General features: G+C 38.1%; 1 protein-coding gene across 2 annotated transcripts in view; it reads left to right on the forward strand.

The window, feature by feature from the left end:
• The first annotated feature begins 5,870 nt into the window (after positions 1 to 5,870).
• Positions 5,871 to 8,313, forward strand: part of LOC136842687 (forkhead box protein J2-like) — a 168,330-nt gene continuing 165,887 nt past the window's right edge. Inside the window, exon 1 of one of the 2 annotated variants that reach the window (XM_067110350.1) lies at positions 5,871 to 6,786. The gene's annotated coding sequence lies outside the window, so the exon portion shown is untranslated. The remainder of the gene's footprint in view (positions 6,787 to 8,313) is intronic. The other variant, XM_067110351.1, reaches the window with a different exon arrangement.

Below are 8,313 nucleotides of genomic sequence, written 5' to 3' on the forward strand. Positions count from 1 at the left end.
GCTCGCGAGGGCCCAGAATCGCGTTTTTCTTTTCCCCTCGTTGATCGTAATAACCCTCTGGGGAATGAGTCACTTTACGTTTCCCCTCTACGGTTCTCGGTCACCGTTTCCCCTCCAATACTCAAAAGTGCTTCCTCACGAGCGCTCGTTATCTAAGTATATATACGGCATTAGTGTATTATATCATTGGGTGAGTATTCATATTTTATTTTTTTGTAAAAACCCGCGGATAAGATCATCTAACACGACGACGAGGTTTGGGGATAGTGAGGGATGGTAATCTCGTCCAGAACTCAAGTCTCTCAATTGACGTAATTGGCTGATTTACAGGAGGATTTAACTGGCGACGCTACGTGCGCGCGCGTGGAGAACGCACGCAAACCGGTGGAAAGAGTAAGGGGGAAATTGTAGAGAGCACTATTTCCTTCGCTGACCAATCGCCATCATAATGATCCCAGGCAGGACCTATCAGATCCGTGTTCGTCGGGGGCGTGGCCAGTGAGTGCCCTCTCCGCGACCGCCCCCACACACACCCCACCCGACCCCTCGGAGTGCCGAGGGGTGAAAAGGCCCTTCCATCCTTTTCCCTGTCCTACTACCTCTTTGTACTAACTGACAAGGCGACTTTGAAGAATGCGATGGACCTCCGACCACAGAGTTCTCTCTATCATCTACTCTGTTTTATTTATATATATATATATATATATATATATATATATATATATATATATATATATATATATATATATATAAAATAAATATATATATATATATATATATATATAAATATTTATTATGCACTTCTCCTAAAATCCTAAAAGTAAATCCAGCTACATTACCCTGGATTATATTTATATTCAAATATATTTCTGTTATTATATAGCATAGACACATCCATATGTGTGTGTATAATATATAAATTATATATTATATATAATATACATATATGTATATTATATATATAATGTATATATATTTATATATGTACGATTTATGTATATGTATACTATATATATATATGTACGCAAGACGCATCAAGGAGAAAATATGTATTTTCCTGTACTTCAGGTTGCTGTGTTTTTATAGCCATTGTGATAACTAGAATACATCATGTTCCAGTAACACACACAAAAAAATAGATTTTCTGTTATGTGATAAATACATGTAGAGTCTTTAGATAGTTTATCCTTGTTGTACAAGCAAATAAAGCGGCATTTTGTTATTGTTTACTTGTAGTTTAAATCTGTCCTTAGATCCAGTTCCTACGCAAGGACGATCTGGAAGAAGGAACAGAGAGAGAGAGAGAGAGAGAGAGAGAGAGAGAGAGAGAGAGAGAGAGAGAGAGAGAGAGAGACTACACAACAATAGCCTATACGTTGTGAATGAATACTACAAAGTAGCTCTCTCTCTCTCTCTCTCTCTCTCTCTCTCCTCCTCCTCCTCCTCTCTCCTCCTCCTCCTCCTCCTCCTCCTCACTTCCTTCTCCTAGGTAACATCAATATTAGCGATGTACGGGTTTCAGCCTTTGCATAGGATTGCGTCACCAGGCCTATTCAGGAGCGACAATTATTGACCTCTGTGAAAGACAGGGTGAACGAACAGCATACCTGTAGTTCGCACCTGTAATTTGAGCGCGTGACTTATCTCAAATGGAATTGTAAACTCGACCAAAACACTACGTCACTATTGATTCATAGATCTTGACTGAACCTTAATTAAAATGATTTTGCCGAGAATACGTCATTAAATGAATGCGTTTACAGTAATTCCTTGTCATTCACTAGTATTAATATTGGGATCAGTTGTATGCTGGGTACAGGTGTATAATTAAAAATAATTCTGTATTCTATGACAGGTAAGTTTGCATTAACTTTATGTTGAGCTTTAGTTAAATATACAGAGACAAATACAAATGCACGTAAATGATGATATTGAAATTTAGAAATGTAAAAACAACTATCTTTTTTAACATTAATTGTTAAGGTTCTTACGCCCTACGAGAATTCAGGTGATTAATCACTGTTTTTTGCAGGTGTTCAATAAAGAACAGAGGCAGGGACTGAGGCCTGGGTTGAACGGTGAAAATATTAAGGGACAGTTAAAATCAAACATCACAGGTGTTTGATTTCAAAAGAAATTCGATTTTGTTCCGAACTCGAGGGCTCTTCAAAGATCACGTATCCGAATCGGTGCCAAAATCTGAGGAATTAACTATTAGTTTTTCATGCGGTTTATCACGAAGCTTCAAGATAATTCAGGGGTAAGCGTTTGCATTGTTTTAATTTCTGATCATCGTCTGAGGACTAAAGGAAGAGCAAGCCTCAAAAACACAAGTCCTTTCAGGCACCATCAAGGCGAGGTTGTAGAACAGTGATTCTCAGCTAATTTTTATTCCACAACCCTGAGTAAACAAGCGTCCCTGAGTTAACCAAGAACCACTCAAATGACTAGGAGCCCCCTGAGTTAACCAAGCGTCTGTGCATTAACCAAGCGCCCCTGAATTAAGCTATTAGGTACTCAAGCTTCACCTCTAGGCTATCAGGCTATCGGCTTGTTTCCCTATTAATCTGATACAACGCCCAATCCGATTAAATGCCCCTAGAGGTAACCAAGCGTCCGTGCATCAACCAAGCGCCCTTGTATTAACCAAGCACCTGTAAATTAACCAGGCGTTCAAGTTTCACCCCTAGGCTATCAGACTATCGGCTCGTTTCCCTATTAATCTAAAACGAAGCCCAAGCCACCACAGTATGGGACGACAGTTTTAATAAACTGGTAAAACTATTTTAAATTTATGAGGCTGTTAGGTACCATGTTTTCAAAGCTCCGTTCTCTCGTCATCAGGAGTCAAGAATAAAAGTAATTCTGGGAGTTCGCAAAGAAAACAAGAAAAAATACAGAATTCGAGAAGTTAGTGGGCATTACGGCTGTGACAATTAAATATATATCTGGTTAGAAGGTACCAGTAGAATATAAATTATATATATATATATATATATATATATATATATATATATATATATATATATATATATATATATATATATATATATATATATATATATATATAGCCTATATATATATATATATATATATATATATATATATATATATATATATATATATATATATATATATATATATATACATATATACATATATATATATATATATATATATATATATATATATATATATATATATATATATATATATATATATATAATAGCAAGTTTCAGTCGAGTAAACACTCATGATTGACTCGTGAACCTTGTGTTGGTATGTCAGGTCTCAATGTGACCCACTGTAGCTTACATTAAACTTCAAGATAACGACCCCAAGATGCTCAGGAGAGCTAACGCTAAGTGGTCACCCAACCAAAGAATGACCAGACATAGTGTAGCATAGTTTCATTTAGCGAAACACGTGGGGAAAAGCGGTCCTGGCCGTTTCGGCCGTAAGTCTTTTAAGCCGTAACTTCCAAAACAACGTAAGACTTTATGTTTGTGGTATTTACCGTCATTATTTTATGTCTTACGTATATCCCCAAGGGGCTGGTACTAAACACGGCGTCCATTTTACACGTAAACATGCCTACGGGCAAAACGACCCGAACTCGGGAAAAGACGTACAACGAACAAACAAAATTCGTCATAGGTTGAAAGGAAATTAGTAGAAAGTAATCAAGTTTTCTTTGTCGTAATTTGGGCTTGAATAAGTAACAGCTAATTAGAGGTACGGTAGTTTTAAACTATTTCTCTTTTCAGGTGGGTTGTCGTCAGTGTATATTTTTTTTATCCATTCTTACACAGCGCACGCGAGTACAGGCAGTATTCTCTCTCTCTCTCTCTCTCTCTCTCAAAACATTCCTCCCATAGCTTTTCCCTTCTAGTCGATGATAAGATCCATCGATAACATGAATCACCACATGTCATCCTCTGTGATAGCTCCCTTCTCTCTCTCTCTCTCTCTCTCTCTCTCTCTCTCTCTCTCTCTCTCTCTCTCTCTCTGTCCCAAAGTCTGGGGAGTTCTTTCCCCTCTTCCCCACAGCTAAGGTATTATGGCCTCGTCTTTCGTGTATTTATTGTATAATGCACGGCTAACAAAACTTAATGACGTTTGTTTATTATTATAAGAGACCGCGATGCGGGCAGAACGAGAGAGAGAGAGAGAGAGAGAGAGAGAGAGAGAGAGAGAGAGAGAACGAACTTGTAATAACTTGCGTTCCGTCTTAAAAGGGGATCTATTAACCCTGTTAACTTCTGTCTTGATAATAATGAAAACTATTTAGCTCAGAGAGAGAGAAGAAAGAGAGAGGGCTTCTGAACTTGCGTTTGTATGAAAGCGGTTTCTATTAAGCTAGTTAACGTCTAATTAAGGGTATTGAAGACTACTCTGTTCATCCGAGAGAGAGAGGGAGAGAGAGCCGAAAACTGTTCCTTGATTGCGATGAGTCAAACAGAATGTTTTCATGTGTTACCACCGGGGAAATTATGTTCCGGGTCATTCCCCGTCCCAGCTGTGCGAACTGAGAGAGAGAGAGAGAGAGAATCTTTCCACCAGAACTTCTCTTCCCTCGATTTGCTCTCAAATCATTCAGAAATGACATTTGTCAAAGGGAAGTTCACGTTTTGATTCCTCCAATCATCTGTTTTATGTAGAGGCCGACGGGACTGACAACCTAGCGCCTATTAGTAGTCCAGGCCCGAAGACTACAGGTGGGTATGAGATAAGAAACACGGAAGCAGTTAGAGAAGGCCAAAGTTAACGTTTTAAGAATTATTTGACATGAATATACCACAAAGCGTTTCTAAACGGGTCTTATCATTTACCTGTGTTGGAGATTGGGTGGGGGTGGAGGAGTATGGGTGCTCGGAGGATGGGGAGGGGTGGGGGATTACAGTATCTCGATTTCACCATGTGGGTATGATGGTGGCGTTTATGGATTAAACGATCTTCGTCATAATACGTTTAACTTTTTGTTTGTTTGATATATAACACACACACACACACACACACACACACACATATATATATATATATATATATATATATATATATATATATATATATATATATATATATATTCATAATATTCGTCTATTTTTATATCAAAATTTTACATAACGACACATATAACTATTTCCATTGTTTTTAAGAATTAGTTTTACACAAACTCAGTATGTATATATTTATATATGTATGATATGTATGTATGTTTATGTATGATACATGTATGTATGTATGTATGTACGTATGAATATGAATCAGATTCTCATGACCGTACTCTAAACCTATATAGCATGAGCGATGGGAACCCAAACTTGCCTTTTGTTGACGAACCGGAGATCAGGGTACTCGAACAAGATGATTGCCCTTAATCCTTATTACTTTAACCGCCCCCCCCCCTTCCCTTTCCTACTCCAAACACCAAACAACCTAATCCCCCCCCCCCCAATAAGGTCCGAGTACAGGTTAGGGGCAGGCCACAAAATCTTTACATTAATTAGCAAAAATGTATTATGGACTTTAGATGTTTTAAGGGTTAAGAAGGAGAGAGAGAGAGAGAGAGAGAGAGAGGAGTCGTTTTGAATTGAGAGAGAGAGAGAGAGAGAGAGAGAGGTGACTAAGGATAAGGGCATCGGGATGGTGGCTAGCGGCTGATGGTCTAGGGACGGCGGGGTGTCTCCGGAGGGGGCCCCCTTGTGGGAGAGGGGAGGAAAAGAAGCGTGGCAGAGCGCGTGCGTGCAGGTGTGCTGGCCAGGTATAATGCGGCACGACGTACGCACGCACGCCGGAATACACATTCACAAACGCACGCACACACTCACTCACACACACACACAAACACACACGCACGGACCGCGGGTGGCAGCTGATGGTGGCAGTGGAAGCCAGGTGCACATACACTCAACTCACATCTTACTACCACCACCACTACTCTCTCTCCCTCTCTGTCTCTCTGTCTCTGTCTCTCTCTCACCCACACTCTCTACACCATTTACAAAAGTACTCGAAGGGTCTCGACGACCGCAAACGACAACCTATGTCCTGACTGTATAAAAAAAAAAATAATCACAGAGGTATTCGTCGTTCTTGCGACGACACTTGCGTTCCGGTCGCTGTTGCTCTCGTGTGGTTTGAACGGAGTATTCAAACTTCTTTTTCGTGGGTGAAGAACGGGATAACAAATAGGAAGGAGGAGGAGGAGGAGGAGGAGAAGGAGGAAGAAGAAGAAAAGAAGAAGAAGAAGGCGAATGAAGGGAAGAATGAGAAACGTGCTACTGGTCTCAGCGGAAGGAGGAGAAAGGTCGTCTTATAGTTCCATGAAACTGCCCAAAGGTCGATCGTTGGCCGAACGCAATGACGTGTCCTTTGCAGCGCTTTTAAACAGTTGACTCTTCGTCTGGCGGGGAAAGGAACTCCACTCCACTCGCTGCTGCTGTTTATCCCTCCTCCTCAGGGGGGCTTTCTCTCGAGTCCATGCCCTTCGAAGTAGTAGGCGATACGGTTGAATGAAAGAAAGAGTGTTGGGGGCGGAACTAGACTGACGAGGCCCTGGCTTGGTTACTCCGGTTGTTACCTTAAAAACACGTGGTTTACAGACCTGCCGAAGCAGTTGTAGCGAGAATTTCTTCTGTGCTGTGGTGCTCTGAAATTCGGTTTGTCAAAGTCGCAATGCGTCGTGTGTCGAGGTTGAATTAGGAACAGTCCACTGCAACACTCGAAGTGCAACTCGTCTGTGTGGACCAATGGAAGGCCTAGCCTAGGATCTCTGGGATACAGGTGAGTAAACAGTGTTAACTTATTGAAATAAGAGTTTTCTTTTTTTTCATTAGGCCGTCGTATTAGTTACACTGGAACGTCATCTCTGTTCTCAGGATTATTTTGTGTTCATTACTGTGCTTTGGCTGAATGCCCCTGGCTTAAATAACGAACGCTCGTATGAAATTGTCTTGCATGGTATTCCGTTACTTATCTGTTTAGTGTTTTTCGTTTTAGTGTCAAAATCGTAAACGTGATGCCAGAGAATCAATGAGAAACCGGTTACACAAATAAGAAAGATATCGTACCATTTTTTGGACACGAAATCTGACCTCAACGAGTACAGTTTTTTTTTTTTTTTATCTCTCTTGTACATAAAAGTTCGTTGGTGGAAAAGTTAATGTCACCGTCTGAATCAAGTTTAATTATCTCATTTGTCCACAGCTGTACTAAAAGTTTTCCTGTTATATTTTATATAGAATTCTTTGTTTGTCTGTTTACCTCTTAATTCTATTTACCTGGCATGCTTATATGTATAGTTTTTTTTGTTTTTTGTATCGATATAAATCTCCCTTTCAACTATCTGTCCCTCGATCTTCCGTTCGTGTTTATCTGCCTGTCCATCTGTTGTGTTATATTTACTTACGTGATTGAATAAAAACAGGCGTATATAGGTATGTATGTATATATGTATATATATATATATATATATATATATATATATATATTATATATATATATATATATATATATACATATATATATGCATATATACAAATATATATATACACACACACCCATATATATATATATATATGACACACACATATATACACAAACATATACACACACATATATATACAGTATACATATATATATATATATATATATATATATATATATATATATATATATATATATATATATATATATATATATATATATATATATATATATATATATATCTTGACAAGTGAAACAAGAAATTGCTAGACATCCTAAAAGAATAAAGTGTTTCGTATCTATTTGGGTCTCAACAAATGAACTGCTTAGTGCCTTGCAAATTAATTCTTAGAAGATGAATTTGTTTCTTAACAAAAAAAAAAAAAAAACCGCTTATTATCTTGGTAGATCAGTTATAGAACCGGCTTCGTAGCCAAACAAGTAAACATAGGAAATGTTTGCTACTTAATCGTGAAATTAATAAGTATCTGACGTATCTAAAACGTAAATGTTTCATACTTCGGTAAAAAAAATAAAAAAAAATAAAACTTTTTATCTTGACAAGTAAATCATGAAACTCCTTATTGTTAAGTCAATGAACAGACTTTCGTATCTTAACGAATAAGGAAGGGGAAACATTACTTTTACAAATTCATAGAGACGACGATTCGTGTCTTGACAAAATAGACAAATGGATATTTTGAGTCTTATAAAATAAAGAAATTGCTTCGCGTTACAACAGATAGAAAATCCCACATAAATTGTTTATTCCCCAACAAATTAAGTGAGTAATTGCAGTCCACTTTGAATGAAGAATTTATCTCG

This window comes from Macrobrachium rosenbergii, chromosome 10, assembly GCF_040412425.1.
Source record: "Macrobrachium rosenbergii isolate ZJJX-2024 chromosome 10, ASM4041242v1, whole genome shotgun sequence".
In the NCBI taxonomy this organism is placed as follows: domain Eukaryota; kingdom Metazoa; phylum Arthropoda; class Malacostraca; order Decapoda; family Palaemonidae; genus Macrobrachium; species Macrobrachium rosenbergii.